Source organism: Mus musculus, chromosome 11 (assembly GCF_000001635.26).
Source record: "Mus musculus strain C57BL/6J chromosome 11, GRCm38.p6 C57BL/6J".
Classification (NCBI taxonomy): domain Eukaryota; kingdom Metazoa; phylum Chordata; class Mammalia; order Rodentia; family Muridae; genus Mus; species Mus musculus.
In genome coordinates this window covers 52,645,360-52,669,671 of record NC_000077.6, presented here as the reverse complement: position 1 = coordinate 52,669,671, position 24,312 = coordinate 52,645,360, and the positions used below count along the sequence as shown (strand labels likewise).

At 47.0% G+C, this 24,312-nt stretch overlaps 1 long non-coding RNA gene across 5 annotated transcripts in view; it reads right to left on the bottom strand.

Annotated features, from left to right (window-relative positions):
• Window positions 1–5,818: 5,818 nt before the first annotated feature.
• Gm30366 overlaps window positions 5,819–24,312 on the bottom strand; it is an 84,302-nt gene continuing 65,808 nt past the window's right edge. Inside the window, exons 3-6 of one of the 5 annotated variants that reach the window (XR_388636.3) lie at window positions 12,948–13,104; window positions 11,165–11,291; window positions 8,599–9,120; window positions 5,819–8,478 (exon numbers count right to left, since the gene is read on the bottom strand). This is a non-coding gene — a long non-coding RNA (predicted gene, 30366). Of the gene's footprint in view, window positions 8,479–8,598; window positions 9,121–11,164; window positions 11,292–12,947; window positions 13,105–14,727; window positions 16,288–21,141; window positions 21,279–24,312 lie in introns of those variants that run through there. The other 4 variants (XR_003949547.1, XR_879839.1, XR_879840.1 and 1 more) reach the window with 4 other exon arrangements.

The following is a 24,312-nucleotide window of genomic DNA, read 5'->3' as shown; positions in this document are numbered from 1 at the left end:
ATGGTGGGGCTAGGAAGTGAGGGCCAGAGATTCAGCCTACCACATAGGAGATGTGGCCTTTCCACATCAGCCCTCGGGGATGCTTAGTCCTTGGTAAGAGAGCTCCAATATGCTCATTGAGATGGTCAACACTAATCACCAATTTGATAGGATCTAGAATCAAAGCTCTGGATGTGTCCATGAGGGATTTTCTAGATTAGGTACATGGAGGAGAGAAGACTTACTTTAACTTCAGATAGTACCATTCCATGGGTACGGATCCTGGCATGAATAAAAAGAGGAAGGCAAGATGAGCAACAGCCATTAGCTCTTAAGACTTCCTGACTGTGGATACAATGTGACTGGCTGCCTCAAGCTCCTTCTGCTTCCTGACTGTGGATACAATGTTACCTTAGGCTGCCTCTCCCTGGCACAAAGGACTGTGCACCTTCAAACTGTGAGCCACATAAACCCTCCTCCTTTAAGTTGCTTTTGTCAGGATCTTGTCACAGCCACAGAAATGAACTGAGAGTTCAGTATCACACTTGTTTCCATGAGACCAAACCATCCTTCCTGGAGACTTGTAGCCAGACAACCATATCCTGCCTCCATTAGGCTCAGCCTTCCCTAGCTGGATCTGAAGTGCTCATACTGAGTAAACGTTTAGTTACTAGCCTGCGGCATGGTTGGGAAATGATCGAACCCCTTGCAGGTGAGCCTATGGAAAGAGGTTGGCTCCTTCTGTCTCTCTGTTTCCCAGCCGTCATGTGGTGAGGAGCTTTGCTCTAACACATGCTATCTGCCTCTGCCTACTATCCACCATGATGATCTGCCACTACATGTTATCAGCCATGACGATCTGCCTCATCATGATACCAAAAGCAACAGGGTTGACCAACTAACTACTGAATGAAACCTCTTGAAACTGGGCTAAAAGCTGTCCAGTTTCAAGCTGATCTTTCTTGGATGTTTTCTCATAGTAACAGCACACTGGCTAAGACCAATGGTAAATACCCCACTTCCCCAAAGCCACCCTGGTTTCTCCCAACTGTTCATATCTACTACCTGTGTCATTCAAGTATCCCAGGTGGCATGAAAACCATGATGGGTCCTGTTCTTGTTGGCTTTCTAGTGCTGAGTAGACACCATGACCAAAGGCAACTTGGGGAGGATAGGACTGATTTGACTTACAGTCTACACCACAGTCCACCACTGAGAGAAGTCAGGGCAGGATCTCAAGGCACAAACTGAGGCTGAAGTCATGGCAGAATACCACTGACCAGCTTGCTCCTCACGTCTCACTTAACTTGTATTTTTATACAACCCAAGACCACCTGACCATGGTAAGACAGCCTACAGTGGGTCAGGCCCTCCCATATCAATCATTAATCAAGAAAATATCCCCCACAGACTTAATCTACAAGCCATCTGATAGTGTCATTTTTCTCAGTTGAGATTCCTTCTTCCCAGATTATTCCATTTTATATCAACTTCACACACACACACACACACACACACACACACACACAGATACACAAATGTGCACGCGCACATGTGTGCACACCTTCTCACACCTTCTCACCCTGGACCTGGACCAAGAATGGATGCCCCCATCTCAGGGACTTGTGCACTGCCTCACGGAACATGAATCCCCTCCCTGGATTTGGTGTGCTCAGGGAACGAACGCAGCCTTCGCCTTCGTCATCTACTCTTCTTTTTGCATCACTCAGCCATGTGGCTGTGTGAGGCGCCCACTGAGGTGGTTTAAAAAATATGGCCAGTGGGCCTGGAGAGTTGGCTTGGTGGTTAAGAGCACATACTGCTTTTCCGGTTCAGTTCCCAGCACCCACATGAGGCGGGTGACAACTGGCTGTAATGCTAGCTGCCAAGGAGCCAGTGGACCTGCCTCACCTTCATAGGCACCTCCACTCATGTGCTCAGAGACACACATAAATAATCTTTTCTAAAAAGGATGGTCAAGGCTAGAAATAACACCCAATTGACAGTGTGTGTGCCTAGCACACGTGAGGCCCCGGGTTCCAGCCCCAATATGGCATCAATCAGGTAAGGTGACACACATCTGCAATCCCAGCACTTGGGAGATAGGGGCAGGAGGACTGAGAGTCCAAGGTTATCCACAGCTCTGTAGCCAGTTCAAGGCTAACCTGGACAACAAGAGAGCATCCGTTGTCAGATGTTGGCATCTGGCTGCATAGCCTATCATACAGATTTGGGGAAATGGCAAATTGAGTGGTCTTCTGAAGGCCAGCTTTCACATCTATGACCTGGAAGACAGCAGACAGGCTCAGGAAGTCTCAACAAATGCAGAATGTCTCACCTCAACAGGATACCATCACCTCCCCTTTGTCCAGCACTGAAATACTTTTGGGAATGCCCTTTGCATCAAACCATGCTCACAGGGCCCACCTCTCTTCTAAAATGTTCAATCTGGCTTAGTCTGTCAGGTCAGGAGCCCTGGAGTTCTCTCAGTCAAAACCCTCAGGTACCAAACCCACAGCCTCTCTTGGGTCACTGCTAGAAAAAAAACCAGAAGCCTACATTTCTAGAAGGCTACACTTCCAGAGGAAGAAGGGCAATGCTTGTGATGAGTTTTACCTTGAAAGCATCCAGATTTTTCTGACCGGACATTATTATGATATAAGTGTAAACTACACCCCCTACACACACACACACACACACACACACAAACACACACATACACACAGGCTCCTGTGCAAACACCTGGTCCCCAGGTGGAGATGCTGGGGCCTTGAGGAAATGAGTCTTGAGGTTTACAGCCTGGCCCTGCTTTCTGTTCACAAAGATCTGAGGAGTCCCAGCCACACTCTCCTGCTACTGTGGAACCACAAAACTACCTGACATCACAGAACCATCTCCTGTCATCCATTCCATCAAACCAGGAGCCAAAATAAACCTCTCTTCTCCTTAGATGCCTCCTGCCAGGCGTTTGGTCTGTGGTGGTTGTGTAAATTCAGCCCTCACACAAACACAGTGGGAACACCCTGACTCAGCACTAATAGGAAATCCAGAGGGGACTGAAAGAAAGCTAAGCAGACCTGTATGTGAGTCCCAGGGGTAGTGAACACAGCAGCCTGGCTCATCAGCTCGTCCGCAGCATCTGTCCTGAGGGAAGACAGTCTGAACCGACTAGGAATCAGCTCTCGGGGAGGGGTTACCATACACTCTCATGCATTCAGGGAAAGGGGAATGAGTATGGTTTTACACAGCTAGGTTCTACTGGAGGCTGGCACAGAACACAACACTGAGAGATTAAAGAGAAGAAAATGATGGTCTGGGGAGATGGCTCAGTGGGTAAAGCACTTGCCACACAATCAAGAGGACCTGAGTAAAATCCCCAGAGACCAAATAAAACCAGACACAGTAGAAATAGTGTTCTGTAGGACTCATATGAGCCAAGATGAGAGTCAGAGACAGGAGAGTTCCCAAGCAATTAGTTAGCCTGGACTAGTCATGAGTAAGAGGCCCCATCTCAACCAGATGGAACAACAGGATCAAAATCCAATATTGCCCTCTGATCTCTATACACAAGATATCACACACACACACACACACACACACACACACACACACACACACTGTCCCCACCAACAAAACTTCTATATCATACAAACCTTTAGTTTCAACTCACGTTTGTTGGCTAGTCTTATATCAACCTGACACAAGCTAAACTTATCTGGAAAGGACGAAACCAAAACCTCAACTGAGAAAATGCCTCCATAAGATCCAGCTGTAAGGCATTTTCTTAATTAGTGGTTGATGGGGGGAGGGCTCAGACCACTGTGGGTGTGCCCATCCCTAGGCTGGGAGTCCTGGATTCTATAAGAAAGCCGGCTGAACAAGCTATGAGAGGCAGCCCAGTAAGCAGCACTCCTCCGTGGCCTCTGCATCAGCTCCTGCCTCCGGGTTCCTGCCCTGCTTGGCCTCCTGTCCTGACTTTCTTTGATGATGAACTGTGATATGGAAGCATAAGCCTAATAAACCCTTTCCTCTCAAGCTTGCTCTTGGTCATGGTGTTTCACCACAGCAATAGAAACCCTAACTAGGGCATCATGTTGGAAGCTTCCCAACCATCCCCCATGCCCACCCACGTCCCTCAAGGAGAGAGAAATGGTGTAAGGAAAGGAATGTTGGGCCTTAATTCTCCTGGCAACAGCAGCCTGAGATGTGGGTTTCATTGTCCAGATGGGATGTATGAGTATAGCTCAGAGAGGTTGCATAATTTACCTGAGCACACACAGCTACACAATACCCAGAGCCCAGGGCTTTGGACTTTTTTTCCCAGGTCCAAGCTTCTGCTAGGAAACTAGCAAGGGGGTGCATGCTAGTCAGAAAGGATGCGTACTTCACTTCAGCGCAGGCAGTTAAAATACACCAAGGGCGACTCGGAGCTGTAACTCCCCATCACAGCTCATGATTTATGCAGGCATTTCCCATTAGCTCTAATGGATGTGGGGAGCATAAATCTCGGGGCGCAGCTTCAGACAGGCTCTTGTGATCTAAATGCCACTAAAATCAATGGCATTCTCCTGGTATTGATACAGCGCTGTGTTGCTTCATAAACGGGCCTGATGAGGTTGTCTGCTGCAGCCTGTGTCTTTGGTGCTCCTGTTGAAGGAGGTGGTGCTCCCAGATAGAAAGGCTAAGGGCCTAGATAGGAGCATCATTCCAGAGGCGGGACACTGGGTTCAAATCCTGGCCCCACTCTTGGCAGTCACTTGACCTAACAAGCTATTAAAGGACACGTGAGTGTCAGCGTCTTTGAGATTGGGCATCAAATGCGTATAGCCCTTGAGACCAGCTCCTGGCTCCAAGGTAAGACTTGTCATAGCCATTCTTAGGGGAATTATCCAGCTTGGTCACAAACACAGTTGAGCCCAAAAGTCATTAGGCTCCTCTGGCCACCTTCCAGGTAGAATTTACCACAAAGCCCAGCTGGCATAGAGGCCTCAATTTGCCAAAGAAGCCACTTTGAAGGGTACTCCCCTGAGGTTGTACAGTGCCTAGAAGATCAAGTGTGGGATGGCCAACCACCAGGCTCCATTCCTGAATGGTCATGAGTGGCATGTGACTCTTACAGTCACTTGTCCCATGTTCTCCTTTCTTTGTTCACACATCAGAGAGAGCCACTGTGTAAGACCCTCTCATCAATACTCACAGGAAGTCTAGATCAAGTCCTGCTTCTGATGTCAAAATCTAACAAATACTTAAATATCTAAACAAGAATCTAACAAAATCTAACAAATGATTAAATATCTGAACAAAAAAATCTACAGGGCTGTGGATGCACCTTGGTTGACAGAGTTCTTGCCTGGCTTGCACAAAGCCCTGGGTCAGACACCCAGCCCTGTACAAAGACCAGGAGTGGTGGCAAAGATCTGTGGTACCAGCACTCAGGAGGCAGGGGGATCCAAATTGAAGGTCATGCTGTCAGCTGAAGAACAAGTTCAGAGCATGCTTGGAATGTGTGAGGTCTTGTTTCAAAAAGAAGAAGGAGAGAAGGAAGGGAGGGAGGGAGGAAAAGTAGGAGGTAGAGAAGGAGAAGAAAGGCTAGGAAGAAAAGAAGGAGATAGTGAGGAAGAGAGGCAGAGGGACTGTGAAAAGAAAGGGAAAGAGAGCAGAAAGAAAGGATGGGAGAAAGAGAGAGAGAGAGAGACAGGGATCTACAAAGAGATCAAGGACAAGAGACACTAAATCTAGAGGCTTCGGTGAATCATCTCAAAGTCAAAAGTCAAAAGAACCATTCATTGTGTTTTATCTTTCAAAAATTAAAACTAAAAATTTGTGAACAGATGCTCATTTCAGTTTTATTTTAAAATTTATGTGATAATTACAACCCCACTAATTATTATAACAAATGTAATAGTTTGTGGGTGGGAAACTATTCTGGTCTTACTGACCTCTGGACAGGTCCAGAACTCATTGATGCAACTTTGTGCCATAGACAGCCATCCATAATGGGGATACAGATAAAAGTCAAAGGGGCACAAAATCCCACAGACATACAGGATCCCCAAGAAGAAAGGATTCATACAATGAGCCAAGGAACCACACATTTTGGGTGGCTATCAGGCAGCCTTACCCTCCCCCACAAGGAAAGTCCTCTATTTCCATAACAGCCCTGTTTGGGCCAATATACCCTCCAACCAGCAAGCTTTCATCTGGCTGCATGAACCAAACAGCTGGGTCCTAGTGGGCAGTGACAGGGAACAGTGTGCAGTGACAGGGAACAGTGCAGTGACAGGGAACAGTGCAGTGACAGGGAATAGTGCAGTGACAGAGAACAGTGCAGTGACAGGGAACAGTTCAGTGACAGAGAACAGTGCAGTGACAGAGAACAGTGTATCTTAGGTCTCTGCCTGAATGAGATCTGAAGACTTCAGAGAAGAAACATACAAGCTAGGAAACATGTGTTCTCTCTCTCTCTCTCCCCCAAACTGAAGTCAGGGACAGAGCTAGAGCTATGGCCAAGACCTGTTGGCTTTTTGTTGGTTTGAAATCCCTTTTCTCCTTCCCAGGCTCCTGCATTTTGAACTCTTGGTCCCTGACTAATGGCGCTGTTTCAGAAGAACTCTTAAGAGCTGAAGCCTTGCTACAGGAAGAGGGTCACAAGGTTTGGGCCCCACTTCCTGTCCACATTCTCCTTTTCTACCCAGATATGAAATTAAGTGGCCCAGCTGCACACTCCTGCCACCTCGGAGCCACCAGTTGCCATGCCTTCCCCTCCATGGTGGACTGGATTCTCTCAAACTGCGAGCCAAAACAAGGTCTTCTTCCCTTATGCTGCTTCTGGTTGGGTGTTTGATGGTGGTAATGAGGCATGGGAACTCCCACAGTCCAGCCCCATCAGGCACCGGATGCCTTACCAGGTAGAATACCAGAGACACAGTAACAAGGTGGTGGACAGGGACATTGGCTTCTCCTAGGCTTTTGCCCATGTGCCCACAGAAGAAGTAAGTCACTGCATACAGCTCCAGAGACCCAGCAAGACTCCAGGCTGGGGACTCATAGTGATGACATGGGCAGAGGCAGCACCACAAAACCTCCCATCTAGATTAGACACAGTGTGGACCCAGCACCAGCCTAGATGCAAAGACCAGTAAAAGCATGGTCCACTTTATCAATGGGTGAGCGCAGGTATGGCAAGCAGCATAGCCCAGATTCTGGCAGGCTGGCTCAGAAGCCCAGTCAGTCACCTCACGCCAAACTGAGAGAGCTTTATATTAGCGGGTGGCTGAACAGTGTCTGGCCCAGGACAGCTGCTAAAAGCCCACTGCATGTCGTTCCTAATTAGGCTGAGTCTACACCTCCCGGCAGCTTAACAACGCAGAAAAACGTGGCAAGTGAGCTGCGCTCCATAAAAACTTCTGCCAAACCTCTCAACCTCTGCTGTGAGGTTTTTGAAGGCAGGAATCCAGTCAGGTCCTCAGTTTCCCTTCCATGTGCCGCTCCTGCTCCGTGTGGCTGCGTGATACTGATACCCTTCGTGGCATCTGCTCCCTGTTTGGGCATGTGCTGCCCTGGCATGCTCTCAATGACTGGTGCGTGGTAAGCAGACCGTAGATAACCATTGCAGGGTAGACAGACGTGGATGGATAGCTTAGGGGCTGTAAGACATGGCAGAGACAAGAGCCCTATGCCAACCTGTAGCTCCATGCCCCTCAAGGGCTTGAATTGACCCATCTCCTTACAGGTCTCTGCATGGATTCACAGCAGGAATGGCCCTATCTCAGCTCCTTAAGCCTAGACTCTATTCAGTCAAACCCTCAAAATGGTTCTCAGTCATTTTAAATATGGAAATTTTATCCCAAACAGAATAAAGTGCTTTGGGGAAAAAAAAAAAAACACACCTACATTTTGCCTTTCAAATGAGCAAAGATTTTCAGAACTATGAAAGCAAACAAATTAGGGTAGAAGATTCCCAAATAATTGCGTAAACTCCAATTTCCTATGTTTTAACATAAACATCAAAATAATAAACTCAGGCATGTTTGGGGAGGGGAAAAAAATCTACAGCCTGACACTGTTGCTTCTTTTTGAAGCCGAAACCTAAATGACTAAATTGGCAGTTTATTAACAGGGAAATTATGCTAAGTAGCTTCGTGTTGATGTCAAGAATTTTATGCAGCGAGTTATGGCGCAATACCCTGAGTGCCTCATTTGCATTTTCTCATTTAGAGAGAACAATGGCTGCAAATGAGAGCGGCAGGCTCGCACCACACATACACCCAAGAACTTTGGCACAGACAGAGAGGAACAGCTCCAGAGCGCATGAATCCTGTCTCCCTTCATTATGCCCCTGCACGGACTCGGGAGGCTCAGGGTAGACGAATCTCTCTTCTCTCTTCGGCAGGTACTCAGGGGAGTCTGGGGCCGGAGCTCCTCCATGGTGCAGAGAACTTGACCTCACTGCCCAGGAGACTGCTACATGGTTCGCTTTGGTACGGTGAGAACTGGTAGCTGTGAGACCAGTAAAGAAATATCTACCTCGGTTAACATCATGGAAGGTGAGAGGACATAGGCCCCAACCACATGACATTCTGAAATAATAAAAAAGGAAAGTCCTGGTGGAGCTTTTACCTGTCTGCTGAGCTGGGCAGGTTTGCGTTCCTAACTCCACCACTCCAGCTGCTTGCTTCCAGTCTCTGGTTTGTTCAGCTGATGTTCTTGGAAAATACAATAGATTGAGCCCTCACTATGTTCCCAGTCCTCTGTTCAGCGGAGGAGTCTTCTCTTTATAATATGCCTGGTCTTGGGTATTTGTTAGGGAAAGAGTAAATGGATGAAGACAGCTCTAACCGTATATACAGTTAGCAAAGGCAATGAACCACAGATGGATCACTTAAAGCAGAATAAAGCATGGGGCTGACTCTTAATTTCTGGGCTGGAGAAAGGATTCTAAGGCAGCTATGTAGCAATATTAGAAACGGTGTGGATATACACAAGCATCCTACAATGCTTAATATTGATTGTCACCTTAGTTGCATTTGGAGTCACAAGGGAGGCACCTCTGGGTCTATGAGGGTTCTTTCGTAGACATTTAAATGAGGAAGGAAGATCCACTCAGTGTAGGTGGCACCATCCCATAGGCTGGCATCGAGACTAAACAAAAAATAAAAACAAAAACAAAAAGAGGGAGAAAGTGACCTTGGTATCTGCTCTTCATCCCTCTCTGCTTCCTAGTGGCCAACACCACAACCTCCTACCTCACGCTCCTGCTGCCTAGGTTCTCCCATGATGAAGGACAGGGGGAGTCTACAAACTGATCCAAAATAGACCTTTGCTTCCTTAAGCTACCTCTTGACGTGTACTTGGTCACAGCAATGAGGGAAGTAGCTAATAAGTATCTGCCGCACTTTGAATGTAGAATTCAGAAGTTCATGTCTTAAAAACTTCATCCCACATTCCTCTCTTAATGGTACTTGGAGATGGGTCTCTGGGGAGGCAAGGGAGATTAGCTGAGGTCATGAGGATGGGGCTCTGTGGCATCACTGATGGCTAAATAAGAGGAGAGAGTAGAGCCAGCATTCACTGCCCTCTGCCATGTCACCGTGCAACAAGGAGACTCCCACCAGAGGCCCACCATGCTTCTGGACTTTCCAGCTTCTAGATGCATGAGTCAAATACGCTTCCATTCTTTAGGGGGTTTTGTTTGTTTGCTCGTTTTTAATTGTTTATTTAAAACTGCACCTCAATAGCCAAGCAGTTAAATGATCTACCTTAACCTCTTATGCTAATCTGGCTCCCACCCATCCCCATCCCATGATACCTGCATATTATTATTGATCTGGCAACTTTCTATGCTTTATAAGATCCTGGTCTTGGGTGTTTTGCTAGAGTAAAGACAGATGGACTAAGATGGTATCTAACTGCATAGGCCAAGGACCATAGATGGATCACTGAAGGAAGTAACTCTTAACTACATATCTAAGAATGTGGATGAATTTATGTTCACCCAACAAGGAAATGGGAGGCATCCCAGAAGGAGGGCTTCGTATAATTAAAAGTATATTAAAAAATAAGCATCACCTCCATGTGGCCCATCAGGAAGACAGGTTCATTTCATGCAAGACACATTCTTCTCAAGTCCTCAGGCCATGTGCCGACCTGGGAGTCAAGCTGTAGTAGAACCTAATCCATGCAGCAGAAATGGTGTTGCCTGTTAACCAAATCTCACCTACCAGCTGCCGTTTTTGGGGAATGTGTGGAACGATAATTGTAGCCACCATACGCACCAGCCCCAAGCCATGGAACCAATTCTGTGTGAAAGATACACTTCGGCCATGGAATTACACAAAACTGGAAGGAATGTTTGTCACTACAGCAAAGTCTATTCTATACTGACTGATACACTGGCTAAGGCACATGCATTCCTTATACCCTGACTCTACAAATCCATACCATTATTGAAAAGGTGTTACACGAGAGCCCATTGTGGGCCAGATACTGCCCTTGGCACTGGGAACCAAAAATCTGAGGTTTGTACTCAAGTGGAAACCAACCCTGAGTATTCACTTATTTATAAAAATCATAAAATCTAACTTTGTTTTGTTTTGTTTTAGAAGATCTGGGCACTTTTTAGGTAGACAGCATCCTCCAAGCATTCTTAGGTGGATGTCCCATCCATCTAAGCATCTATCCCTCAGCCACTGGCCAGTTGGACTTTTGACAACTCCTGGTTTCTGAAAACCCCTAGCTAGGGTGTATCCTGAACAAGAGGGACCCATTCACTTCTCTCTTACAAACAGCTTCCTGTGGCTCCCATCTACCGAGCAAGCTCTGGGAGTTCATTATCACAGACAACTACCCAAAATAGAGAGTAGGAACAGTCCAAACATACAGCGCTGGGTGAATGGATAAACACATGGCGGGGCATCTGAACCACCACAGAAAGGCCCTTACAACTCCTGAGAGAGTCCTGACTACAGAAGTCTAAAGAAAGCCTGCAGGGAACTATGGGGTTCTCCTTCAGAATGGCTCTATTATTTCACTAGGACAGAACAAACATGTTGTCAATGGGCTTTGTACTTTTTCAGTTTTGAGATCAAGCTTTGATTTGGATTAAAATTTTGACTTAGATTAAGCTTGCATACCATGCCTATTCCAGCAAATAATTTAATGAGTTTTGACAAATTTGTACACTTACATGTAACTACCAAATACAGTCAGAGTATAAAAAGGTTTAACTGCAGCGGAAATGTCCTTAGTGCCTCATCTCACTCAAGGTCAACGCCCATCTGCTTTCTATGGCCCAACATCAGATTTGTCTTTGCCTAAAATTGCAAGTAGGTAGAACCATATCATCAATATTATTATTATTATGCCTGGCTCATGCTTTTTATTTTACATCTGCTCCTCCCTCACCTCCCAGTACTCCCCCTCCCCCGCCCCCCGCCAGTCTCCCCTCTGCTCCTGTCCACTTCTCCTCAATTTCCTTTCAGAAAATGGCAGGCCTCCCATGGATATCAGTCAAATACGGAATATCAAGTTGCAGTAAGACTAGGCACTTCCCCTCATATTGAGACTGTATGAGGCAACCCCAGAAGAGGAAAGGGTCCAAAAAGCAGGCAACAGAGCTAGAGACAGCTCTTACTCCCACTGTTAGGAGTCCCACAGGACAACCAAGCTATACAACTGTAACATTTATACAAAGCGTCTAGGTTAGACCCACCCATGTAGGCTCCCTGGTTGATGGTTCAGCCTTTGAGGCCCTATGAACCCAGGTTAGTTGTTTCTGTAGGTTTTTTTGTTTTTGTTTCTTGTTTTGTTTTGGGTTTTTTGTGTGTGTGTGTCCTTGACCTCTCTGGCTCCTACAGTCTTTCCTCTTCCTCTTCCATAGGATTCCCTGAGTTCTGCCTAATGTTTAGTTGTGGGTCACTATATCTGTTTCCATCAGTTGCTGGATGAATCCTCTCTAATAACAATTGGGCTAGGCACCCATCTAAGAGTATAGCAGGATATCATTAGGACTCATTTTATTCATGTTTGGTTCGATCTTAAGTCTCTGGGCTACCCAGCATCTGGGTTCTGGCTCTCAAATCAGCAAGCTCTTTAATGTCATCCATCACACTGTACATCAAGAATTAGTCTGGTGTTTGTTTGGGTGGTTTTGGTTTTATCTTTTATTTTTTGGGACAGGTTCTTACTGTGTAGCTATAGTTAGCCTGGAACTCACTATGTAGACCGGGCTGACCTTAAACTTGGAGATCTCTCTGCCTCTCCTGCCTCCTGCCTCCTGCCTCCTGCCTCCTGCCTCCTGCCTCCTGCCTCCTGCCTCCTGCCTCCTGCCTCCTGCCTCCTGCCTCCTGCCTCCTGCCTCCTGCCTCCTGCCTCCTGCCTCCTGCCTCCTCCTGCCTCTTCCTGCCTCCTCCTGCCTCCTCCTGCCTCCTTCTGCCTCCTCCTGCCTCCTCCTGCCCCCTGCCCCCTGCCCCCTGCCTCTGCCTCTGCCTCCCAAGTCCTTGGATTAAAGGTGTGTGCCACCATATTCCATTGTATGGACATACATACCTGTTGTGTTTTATAAAAAGAAAAAGAAACCAGGGGTATATTTGGTTGAGACACAATATGGTGTAGGGGGAAGGGGGTGTCTCTGCAGGCCCATGCTGAGGCATCCCTTCCCCCTGAGGTACCAGCCATATGACAGGTATAGTCTGGAGTAGAGTTTATTTAGGGTATGGGGAGGGAAGTTGAGGGGGTGGTTTATTTGGTTAGACAGTATAGTATAGGTGATGGGTTTCTCACAGGAGCGTGGGTCTTCACCACTCCAAAGGTCACACAGCAAAGTCTTTCCCAAACAGGTGTGCCGACTTTACAATAGCCTTATAGACAGAGGCCCCCCTCTCCTATTCTTTCTCTGCCTATACCTCTAGCTTCCCTCCAGGACCCCAACATCCCAAGGCCAGATGCAATTAAAACAAAATTGCATGTACCAGGTTGAGACAGGAAGCTGGATTCTCAGGCGTGGGTAATCTGCAGCCCTCTCCATCCTTTCCTTCTGTAAGGGAAGGTCAACAGCCAACAGGACGGACTAGGGGGATCTTTTGGAAGCAGACACAGCAGAACTCCTGAAGGTGGGGACAGTATGGCCTGGAGAATGTACAATGTTTGCATTTCATGTGGGTAAGTAAGCAGGAAAGAAAAACGAGCGTATCTTATTTGAAGTGTTTTATAAAAAGTTTCCAAACTGGATCACAGTATATTCACTGTAGTCCATGCCCACCATGAAGGAATGACCCTTCTGTTACTCCGTACTCTCTCCACAGTGGGCATTTCTTAAACTGTAGCTGCTCTAGTAAATGAGAAGCCTGATTCCCTGTGGTCTTTGTGGTATTTCCTGATGACTAATAAGGTTATGTGTTTTCTTGGATGTTCATTGTCCATTCATATTCCATTCAAATATGTGAAGTATCTGTTCAAACCTTCTGCCCAGTTTGCTGATTGTGTATTTATTTGTATGCCTGAGTCATGGGTTTTTTTTTTTTTAACACACATTATGGGTACAAGAAAAATCTTTGTCAGAAAAATGCACTGAAAATATTTTCTCTCAATCTGTCATTTGTTCATTTCCTCCATGGTGCCTTAAAAAGAACAGATGCTTTTAATTTCAGGGAAGTTGACTATATTGATGGTTTTGAGGCTTATCTTTAATTGTGTGCATGTCAAGGTGTACGTGTGAGTGAGGGGGCCCAAGGAAGCCAAAAGAGGATGTCTGAAGCAAGAGTCACAGGCCCCTGTGAGCCACTCAGCATGGCTGCTGGGACCAGAACTCTGACCTCTGGAAGAGTAGCACACATTCTCCAGCACTGATTCATCTCTCCAATTTACTGGAGGTTTTTGCCTGTCCTTAATTTATGGTTTTGATGTTCTAGATTCCCAGATGAAGAATCTTTGCCTATCCTAAAGTCACAATGACAGTCTCACATTAGATTGTCCCTGAAGGCTTTATACTTTTAACATCTATATTTGGTTTGGTCTAATGCACTTTCCAACACTGTGATAAAAATAAGCCATAAGTAACTCAGGAAGGACTGGGTTTATTTGGTTCATATCTCCAGATCAGAGCCTGTCTTTGAGGGAAGTCAGGGTAGGACCTTAAACAGGAACCTAATGCAGAAAATACAGACGAAAGCTGCTCACTGGCTTTCTTACAGGCTGAGCCTCAGCTAGATTCCTTATACAACCCAGGACCCCCTGCTTAGGGATGGTACCACCCGCAGTGGACTGAGCCCTGCTACACCAATTATCAACCGAGACAATTCCCAGGCATGTTCACAGGCCAATCTGATCCAGACAAGGGTTTGTGATCTAGTTTAATCTTTGCGTATGAGGGAAAATTAGGTCTCTTCTTTTCCCCACATGAGCATCCAGCTGCCCCGGGACCATTTGTTGAAAAGATTATCCTTTCTCCCTCGAATTGCCCTGGCATTGTAGTTGAAAATCAATTGACCACATATGTGAGGGTCTGCGCCTGCACTCTGCTCTGTTTGGGTCATGTCTGTTTCAGCTGATGCCAGGGTCTTCACGTCCTGCTTGCAGCAGCTGGAGCAGAGCCTCCAATCAGGAAGCATAAACCCTCCTTCTAAATTGTTTTTTAGCTATTCTTTGTCCTTCCTGTTTTATATGAAATTTCAAATACCATTTTAAAAGATGGTTAGAAGTACCGCAGATTTCATTGTGTTGACTTTGCCAGGAAAATAAAAAGAAGCTTACCCGAGATCCAGAGATGAAAACTTAGATGCAAAGTGGAGGTTGGTTAGCTCTGTGCAGCGATGGGGAAAATGGCCTATTACTGAGACACAACGTTACCCTGTCAGTAAATGACGCTTTGCACAGAGCTGTGATCACCACCAGCCTCCCACTCCTTGGATCTGTTTGTTTTGTTTGGGAGAGGAATATCTCTTAGACACATATGTCATGATTTTGAATTGTTAATCGAAAAGACAATCAACCTTCAAAAATCCTGTCTCTACTGCTCTGTCTTTTACCAAATACTGACTCCTAGCTTGGGTGCGCAGTTGGAGTCTTCTCGATTCTGGGGAAGGAGTCCTGGACCACATACTGTGACCATCAGGGGTGTGATCAGAGCAACACTACAATTGACATGAAGAGAGAGGAGACAGAGCTCTGTGCCAGCAGTAAGAGCTGTGATGAATAGCACCTTCCATGAGACTTAAGGGAAGGGATGCACAAAAGAGACCAAAGCCACCTTCAGGACTCTAAAATCAGACTATCGTGATAATTTCGTATTCACCGACATCCGATGGACACCCTTTGTTGACCCTGAGAATGGATGCCCAGTTTGACAAAAACAAGAAATCTGGATCAAGACTTTTGCTAGCACTCACCATTCTTCAAATGAAACTTTAAAGAATAACTACCCCTTCCCATCATCTTCCAACCTCAATTCCTGCTCTGAAACACAAAGTCTAGACCAAGCCAGCTAAGTACCATGTAATAGCCAGGAGAGTCTGTCTACATTCTCCTCCAGGGTACAAAATGATTCTGTTCACTGTTGGCTGAACAAGTCCCATCGAGAGATGTAGCCCCAATGTAGAATCTAAGACCATATGAGCAAGGCAGTGCCCTCAAACTTGACAACAGGCTTGAAGGAACCAGGTTACAGTGGTTGAGTGACCCAGCTCAGCCATGGCACGCATCAAAACCTCACTGAAACCCAGCAGATGCTAGGTTTTCCTGACACTGGGAAATGCTACCCAGAGCCCAGCAAATGTTCTGACCCTGCAAATGTTCCTTTATTTATTTATCTTTCACTAGGAGAGCAGTCTCCACTCATCTGTTTATGCATGTGTCAGGGCCAGAGGTTGAGACATCTTCTGTCTCTCTTCACCTTACTTTTCAGATCGGGGCTCTCACGGTTTTAGTTTCCTTTCTGTTGCTGTGATAAAGATACTCTGGTACCAAGCAACTTAGGGGACAAAAGACTTATTGTAACTGAGAATTCCAGGTCACAAGTCCATTAATGTGAGGAACTCACAATGACAGAAGCTCAAGAAAGCTAGTTACATCAAAAGCACAGAGAGAAATGGATTCCTGGATTCCTGGATGCCTGTCTGTAATCAGTTCAATTTCTCTACTCTTACACAGTTCTGGACCACCTGCCTAGGGAATGGTGTTGCCCATGGTGGCTGGATTTTCATACATCAATTCATTTAACCCACAAGTCCATGCAGTATAGACAAGCCCTCTGTGATGTTTATATATGCTCAGCCCAGGAGTGGTACTACTAGAAGGTGTGGCCCTAATGGAGTAGGTGTGGCCTTGTTGGAGTAGGTGTGTCACTGTGGGTATGGGCTTTAAGACCCTTGTTCTAGCTGCCTGGAAGTCAGTCTTCTACTAGCAGACTTCAGATGAAGATGTAGAACTTTCAGCTCTGCCTGCACTATGTCCGCCTGGATGCTGCCATGCTCCTGCCTTGATAATGGACTGAACTCCTGAACCTCTAAGCCAACCATAATTAAATGTTGTCCTTCAAAGACTTGCCTTGGTCATGGTGTCTATTCACAGCAGGAAAACCCTAACTAAGGCACCCTCATTGAGAATCTCTTGCTAGGTGATCCTACGTTGTGTTAAGTTGACAGTGAAAACTTAACCATCACATTCACTGAACCTTGAACTCTGTCTTCCCCAAAGCTTGTGGGGTATGGTGCATGACTCTATACCTGGCTTTTACGTGGGTGCTGGGAATCTGAACTGGGTTCCTTATGTTCTCAATACAAGCACTTTACAACCATCTTCACTGGCTTGCAAATATTCCTCTTGCCAAGACAGTTCTGAATGTCCCCGTCCCTGCAGATAGGAAGCATCTCTATTCATGTCCTCTTTCAGGGAGCCATACCTCATACGGCAAAGCCTTACTCTCATCCAGAAAATGCTACTGTGACTGAACTCATCCCATCATATGCCACTAGGAAGATACAAGAAAAGATACTGTTTCCTGGGCTCTAAGGGCCATCTTTTTCAAAGGACCTTTTTACTTGTGAGATTTCACATATCTGGGCTCTATGAGCTAAAACAAGGAAAAAACAGACTCAAGAGGGGTGGTACCATTGTCTCCTAGGGTAGAAGAGGATCCCAGCTGGATAAGACATCTTCAGCTTCAAAGGGGTATGAAGAGATTCGATTTGTAAAATCAGACTTCAGATAATGAAAATAAGAACAGTGTGAACAAAATTCTTTCTTCTGCTGAATGAAATTAAGAAAGGTGCGCCTTCCTTTCACATGCCGGATGAAGCGCCGCTTTAAACAGAGGCAACTCCGCTCTGTTCAAAGTCTCAAGCCTCCCAATGTTATGGTTTGAATTATTTCCCCAAGCTGCAAATTGAAGCCAGTGGCTTGTCAGCGTGCTAACTGTGCATCCAAAGGCCAGGTGGCAAGTGGGGAAGCATTGCTTTCTTCTCAATCATGTCTTTGCATTGTATCCACTACATCCCTACATCGAGCGATAACTAGAGCCCAGACAAAGAAGATGTGGGAACCTGAAGAGCCATCAGCTTTCAGAAGTAGCAGGACAGAAACTAATGGAAAAGTTCCAGCAGGTAGCATACTCGGCAACGACAAAAGACACTGCAATGACCTGAAGGAGAGCTAGCTTGAGCCCAGCAGAAGCTGAAATGAAGATGGTGACTTCCTAAGGGCTGAAGGAATTGTAGCAAATGATCCAGAACATGAGTTTTAAACCATAACCAGGGGCTGGGGAATCAGCTTGTTGTATTAAGTGCTTGCCTCAACGAGCAAGAAGACCTGAGTTCTCCTCACCCCCAGTGTTAGCATTCCTTCTTGGCTCTGCCCAAAACTAGCTCAGTCAGTAGAGAATGATACTCTTAATCTCAGGGTCATGGGTTCAAACCCCACGTTGGGTGGGGCCTAGAAGGAATGCTAACATCTAGTACCTACATAAAAATCCATCTAGCGAACATACATGTATGTTCTGGGAGGTAGAAAAACCCAGACTCCTAGAGCTCACCAGCCAGCTTGCCTAGCCAACATGGTTAGTTCCAGGTCCCAGTGAAAGAGCCTACCCCTAAAACCAAGGTGGACAGTTCTTAAAAATGACATCTGAGGCTTCCATGTGTGTATACATGCACCCACACATACATGTGCACAAATACATACATTTGCATGCACACACACACACACAGAAAGAGAGAGAGACACTCACACAGACACACAATCACTTCTTCTGCTGTCAACTTATTCAGTCAGCACGTTCTTCAGGCGGCAGCAGACCATCTGTTTCTCTCTAGAAGACCTGGGGATCAGTCATGATAGATTGTGGTGTATGGATCTAGCTGGGAAGGAACAATCCCATGGGGAATCCCTCTCATAGTCCCGGGACTACAGAGCAGAATCAGGAATCCCTTAGGGACAGAAAGGGTAAAGACCTAGCTGACCTCGTAGCTGCTAAGGCCAGTAAGAAGCTGGCTATCTCCTTCTCCCTGATCCCTTACCCATGACCCCATCCCCGGTTGTCATGTCTAGACCCAGAAACCATTCCCCAGTTTTAAAAGGGCAGGTAAATATGAATCCAATTCAAAGAACTGAGATATGGCACCATGGAACAATGAAGAGGCTGGAGATTCCCAGGACCCACCAGTATCAAGAAAGTCAATGGATAAGCCAGTCCTGCCCCAGGGGAGCCCTTGGCAACTGTGAAAGCCCCCATTAGCTGCTGTGAGCCTGGTGGGAAGGGGTGGGAAGAAGGTGGCCATGGTAAGGTCCAGGTAGGTTTTGTGGCTTTTGTGCACAAAGGCAGAGAATAGGGAGATAACAGGGCCAGGATGAAGGTGGCAGGTGGCTCTGGAAATTGTCACAGCATGACTTAGGGTAAGGAGAGGGCCTCAGAGGAAATGACATCTCAGCCTACTGGACTTTCCAGTCACAATAAAGAGTAGTGCTGTGCTCAGCCCATGAGCAGGTATTAGAGACAGACGAGGGACCAAGCTGAGGCTCATCAGTAGCACTCCATGAAGTGTGAGCATGCTGCAGACAACCGTTATATAGTCAAATGCCCACTGCGCCTTAATAAACCCCTGGAGAAAAAAAATCCCAGGCTTCATTTCTGAGCTAAAAGGCATGTGCTTCTCAGCTGGGACAGCAATCCTCAAAGCCTCCCTAGGGGGACTCATGCAGCCCTAGGACTCAGACAGCAGGCTGTCTGAGTTGAGAATAAGGTAGTCCTAGCTTCATCCCCGGAAGGAGGTCTTCGTGATCCCTAAGGGAGGTGCCTCCAAGAGGGAAGCACAGGGTGGGATGGAAGGTCAGTAATGGGAACAGGCCTCTTGTGTTCCTGAAAGAAAACCCCTCACTTAAGGGAAGCAGGGCATGCAAACCTTTGGCACCCAACAGTCCTTATGGCATTTCCTCATGGGAATGCCACCATGGTATGAAGTAACAGAGACACAGAGGTCTGTGACCAGATGACCACTGGGGGGAAACAACAACAGGGATGATGGATGATGATGATGGGAGGTGAGGAAGGAGGGGTGTTAGACAAGCAATGCATATCAGAAGCAAGAGAAGGAAAATGTACAAAGGGAAAAGAAACAGGAAGCTATCGGGACAGCCTCTTACTCAGAGAGACACAGAAAAGCAAAAGAACAAATGGCTCCTTGGGAAGAACACGAATCCCAGTGGCTCGAGCTGCCCCGGGAGCGCTTATGATCACCCTCCTCAGGACACAGCGCTCTGGACAGCTGTGGTCTCCATTTCAGGTCCAGGGCTCTGTCGTCCCTCTTCACCACGTGCAAGAGCCATGAGCAACAATTCCTGGAGCATAATAAGGAAGAGCCATAAAAAACAACAGACAAAAAGGAGGTGATGGCACGAGCCACCCATGGTTCTAGCATGTGTTGTCCTCCACAGCCTCCTAGGTTTAAACACCTGATCCCTAGATGGTGGCGCTGTTGGTTTCCATCTAGGAGGTGGAAACTTGTGGAGGATATAGGTCACTACAGGAGTGCCTTAGGGTATGGTAGCCCAGTCTCATTTCCGGTTCTCTCTCTGCTTCCTGACTGTAGTGGCAACATGACCAGCTGTCTGCTGCTCTCTCTGCCCTGCCATGAAGTCCTATGATGCCCTTTGGCCATAAGCCAGAATAAACCTTTAATGCTTTAAATTGCTTTCTGTCAGGTCTTTTGTGACAAGAAGGGTCACAAATACAGCATCTATGATCAAGAACCTACCACAGGCAGCCCCTTGGCTGTCTGGCGTGTGCCCGTGCACACACACACACCCACCTCCAACTCAGACAACAATGTACGTTAAGGGCTTTGAAGCCAGAGAATCAAGCTTTGGATCCCATCTTGATTAGTCCACAACCTTGGGAGAGTTCGTTTCAAGTTTATATAACTGTTCCCGAATCAGTAGAACAAGGACACGGTCCCCATTCAGGGCCTGGAGAGGACTGAACAAACAATGCAGTCGCAGGCTCAGCACAATGCCCGGCACCCAGCAAGTATCCGGTAGGTGTTGCTTGCAAAGGTTTCCCCCACACCCTTCTTTAAAACCTCCAGCTAACATTACCAGCTCAAGTCTTCTCAAAGGGAAACAGCGCTGAGTCATCCCTAAGTCCCTACATCCTGCTTCAGACTCAAGATCCCCAGGGGGACAGTCATCCCTCCACCACAATACCCCACCACCTACAGGCTAACTGGTAAATTTATCTGCCACCAACACAGCCCTACTAAATGAGGGAAGGAGAGAAGCTGAGGAAGGAAAATTTCAAGAGGGGGGATCTACAAAGCCTGAGGAGCAGAGTTCCAGCCTTAGTGTTTCCTGCTTCCCCAATCTGTGGACAACCCACAGCTACCCCGGGCATCCTGGGTCCGTGGAAAGGAAAGGAGGTGATGTGGGGGCTCCTAGGCTGAGCCTGAGGACCAGCCATTGCTGGGCCTGCATGGTGACTCTGAGGAAGATGGCCACGCACTCTGGGACCCCACTGCTCCCAGTGCTACCACTTGGGTAAAATTGGAGAAGCCCAGAGCACTACCTAGTCTCTCCCTGCATATTATCAGGGCCCCCTCCACCCATCCTTTAACGCCTCGCCTCTTCGCATCCCTGTTCCTATAAGAGAGTAAGAAGCTTCGAGAAAGCCTCTGAACTTACCAACCAGCTCCGTTCTTTCTCCCACTCAACAGTCAGCAAAGACCACTCCCTCCCACACGCCAGTCACTCCCTTTGCACACCGAGCTCCTGCTTGTCAGCTTCGGCTCAGCCTCTCACTCCCTGCTGCCTCCCTGCACCCCACCACCGCCACACTCTTTTTTAATCTTTGTGTTCAGCCCGGGGCCTGCATCAGAGACCCTGAGCTCACCGCTCCCACCTCCAGTCAGATAGCTCTGATGGAAGGGGGCCACACACAGCTGCCCTGAATCACAGCCAGACTCAGCTGTTTTCTGAATGATTGATGACGGTGGCTTTGACTTCTCAGTGTGAATCACTGGTTCTAATTCACTACATGGCCCCTTCGTCCCATGGCTTCTCCATGTTCAAGCCCTTCATTACATCCTTCCCTGGGCGGTCCAAGCTCTGGCCCTGACCGTGCCTGGGCATGTCAGAAGCCCTCCCATATCTGTTGTATTAACAAATGAATGCATAGATGAATGATGTCTATGTCGGGATACACACACATCCTCCCTCCTTCCTAACACAGTATACACACTTATCACAAGCTTCCTAATTAGAGGTCCTTAGAGTTTTCTCTCTGAAGAGTCAATACTTTAAACTATGAGCTTTCTGAAGTATCTTTGTTGCTGTGGGATTCCCTATGAGCAAGTTGTGTGCCCCAACTTCATTCCCCATCTGGGAAAGCCATAGAGAAAGGACTGAGCTGAGCGGCCTCTGTCTCCTTTTGTGCCCCGACCCCCACCCCCAACACCTCTCTGTTCTATTGTCTGAGGACGGGTCACTGATAGGAATGATTCTATGGACTGGAGCAAGTGCTGCATGCTCCCTTCTGCCTGCCCCACCCCACCAAGCTTAGCTGTGGTGGTGGAGATGATGACAGCTGTCTTTCGTATCCAAAGAACTTCTCTTTCTCGAAGCGGCAAGCCGGGTCCTGCTGCTGTCCCACAGCTGACCCTGGCCTGGCAGCTCTGTTCTGCACTTATCCATGAAAGGTTAAAGCACTCGAGTGAGCCTGGGGGGAAGAGAGGGGACTTTATAACATGAGAGGCCAGAGGTAGACAGCTAGAAGGTACTGGAATGGCAAACATGATAGACAGGAGCCAAGGAGGCCAGCCCTACAACCACAGCTGTAAATCAGCACCCAGTGAGGCACTTAAAATGGCTATGCTATTTCACTTTTGTTAAGTGATCTATAATCATATGAGCCTTGTGTCACCACAAAACTGGACCCAACAGTGGACTCTGGGCACTAAGTGATAGAGAAGGAACAACTACAAAACCCATCTCTACCCAAAAATGGTAGTTCTTCCAGGTGGATCTTTACAAATACTGCCATGTGTCCCTTGCCCCAGCAGAGTAAGAGCCAAGTCCAAGGTTGACCCTTCCTGGCAAGAGAATTCCTGAGAAACACTTCTGCCTTTGTTGCTTTCAACATCATTAAAACAGCCACCCTACAGCGGAACCTGGGCTCTAAGAACAACAGCCCTTGGGAGAAACATTTATTGGGCACCAACCACACATGCTTGCTAAACCTTTAACACCCCCATACTGCAAAGAGGGAATGGGATGGTTTTAACTGTCAACTTGGCACAACCTAGAATCACCTAGAAAGAGAGTCTCAATGAGGCGCTGGGTTTACCCCTGGGCATGTCTCTGGAGATTGTCTTGATTGAGGTGGGAAGACCCACCCACTGTGGGTGGCACCATTCCCTAGGGCTGGGCCTTGAACTCTATCAAAGTAGAAAATGTGCAGTGAGCAAAAGCATGCATGCATTCTTTGTCCTGGTCCTGATTATGGACACAATGTAGCCAGCTCTTTCCAGCTTCTGCCTCTGTGATTGCCTGTAGCCTGGAACTGTGGGCTGAAGTAAACCTCTTCTTCCCTAAGTGTTTTTCTTTTTTTTTTTTTTAAGTAGTTTAGCACAGCCACAGACATGAAATCAGGATAGGAAGGGGCAGTAATTAGCCCCTTTATGGAGGTCCTGAGAGTACTCTGAAGAGCGGTGGCTGTGAATAGAACTGAGATTTGCTCCAGCTCCTAAGCAATCCCACTTTCAAAACATGGACGAGAGTCATCTCAGTCTATTTGCACCTGAGATCAACACATCTCTGGACTCCAAGGGAGGGGGAGACAGCCTCTGCCTCCTGTCTGAAGGCTGTCCCTACCCTCTATCTAATCCATTAAGTAACCAGACTCATTTTGTTAATGCCTCAATCTTGATATTGAAATACTTGTGTCACTCAAGCCCTGGCCCAGATCGTGTGTCAACCCAACCCATTCTCCACCCCCAGCTCCACTACAGGCCATGCAATGCTCACCTGCTGATTGAAATAATGCAATTAAGGGATATAGAAAATCCATTCTGCGTAGTGCCATCTGCATGCACGTCTGACAGCTAATTTGATTGGTGCTCTGTAATCAATAAAGCACTCATGCAGTAGCCAGGAAATTTACCTTTTTTTTTTCCTACACCATTTATAAGCAAAAAAAAAAAAAAAACCACTCCCTGCTCTGCTGCTACCAGCGCCTAGAGCTCAGAGAGGAGGCTCTAGGAAAATAAGCACATGAAACACACAGGATGGGTGGATGGATGGATGGATGGATGGTTGGATGGATGGATGGAATTCTTCTGAGCTAGAAAATGATAGTCCTACTGCCCAGCCAAGATAGTTAGGTGGCACCAAGCAGTCTCCATCATGGAACAGTGTCTGCACCCAGATTCTTCTATTAGATTGGAGGATTTGGAAACCAGCTTCTGGATGAATGGATAGATGCAATGGTGGGTAGATAAATGAATGGACAGATTATTAAGTATTCTATAAGAATATGAACTAGCAAGAAAGTTAGAGGAGAAAAAAGAAAAAGGAAAAACTGATGGTTAATTTCATATGTTAACTAGATGAGACCCAACATCACCTGAGAGATGGGCCTCTGGGCATGCCTGTGACAAATTATCTTGGTTAAGTTAGTTGAAGTAAGACAACACACCCACTGTGGGTGGCACCATCCCCCAGGCAGAGATCTTGAATTGTAGAAAAATAGAAAAAGCACTCTGAACACTAGCACACGTCCATAGCTCTGTTTGCTGGTTGTGGATGTAGTGTGACCAGCTTCTAGCTCCTACCACCTTTGACCTCCTCACATTAATG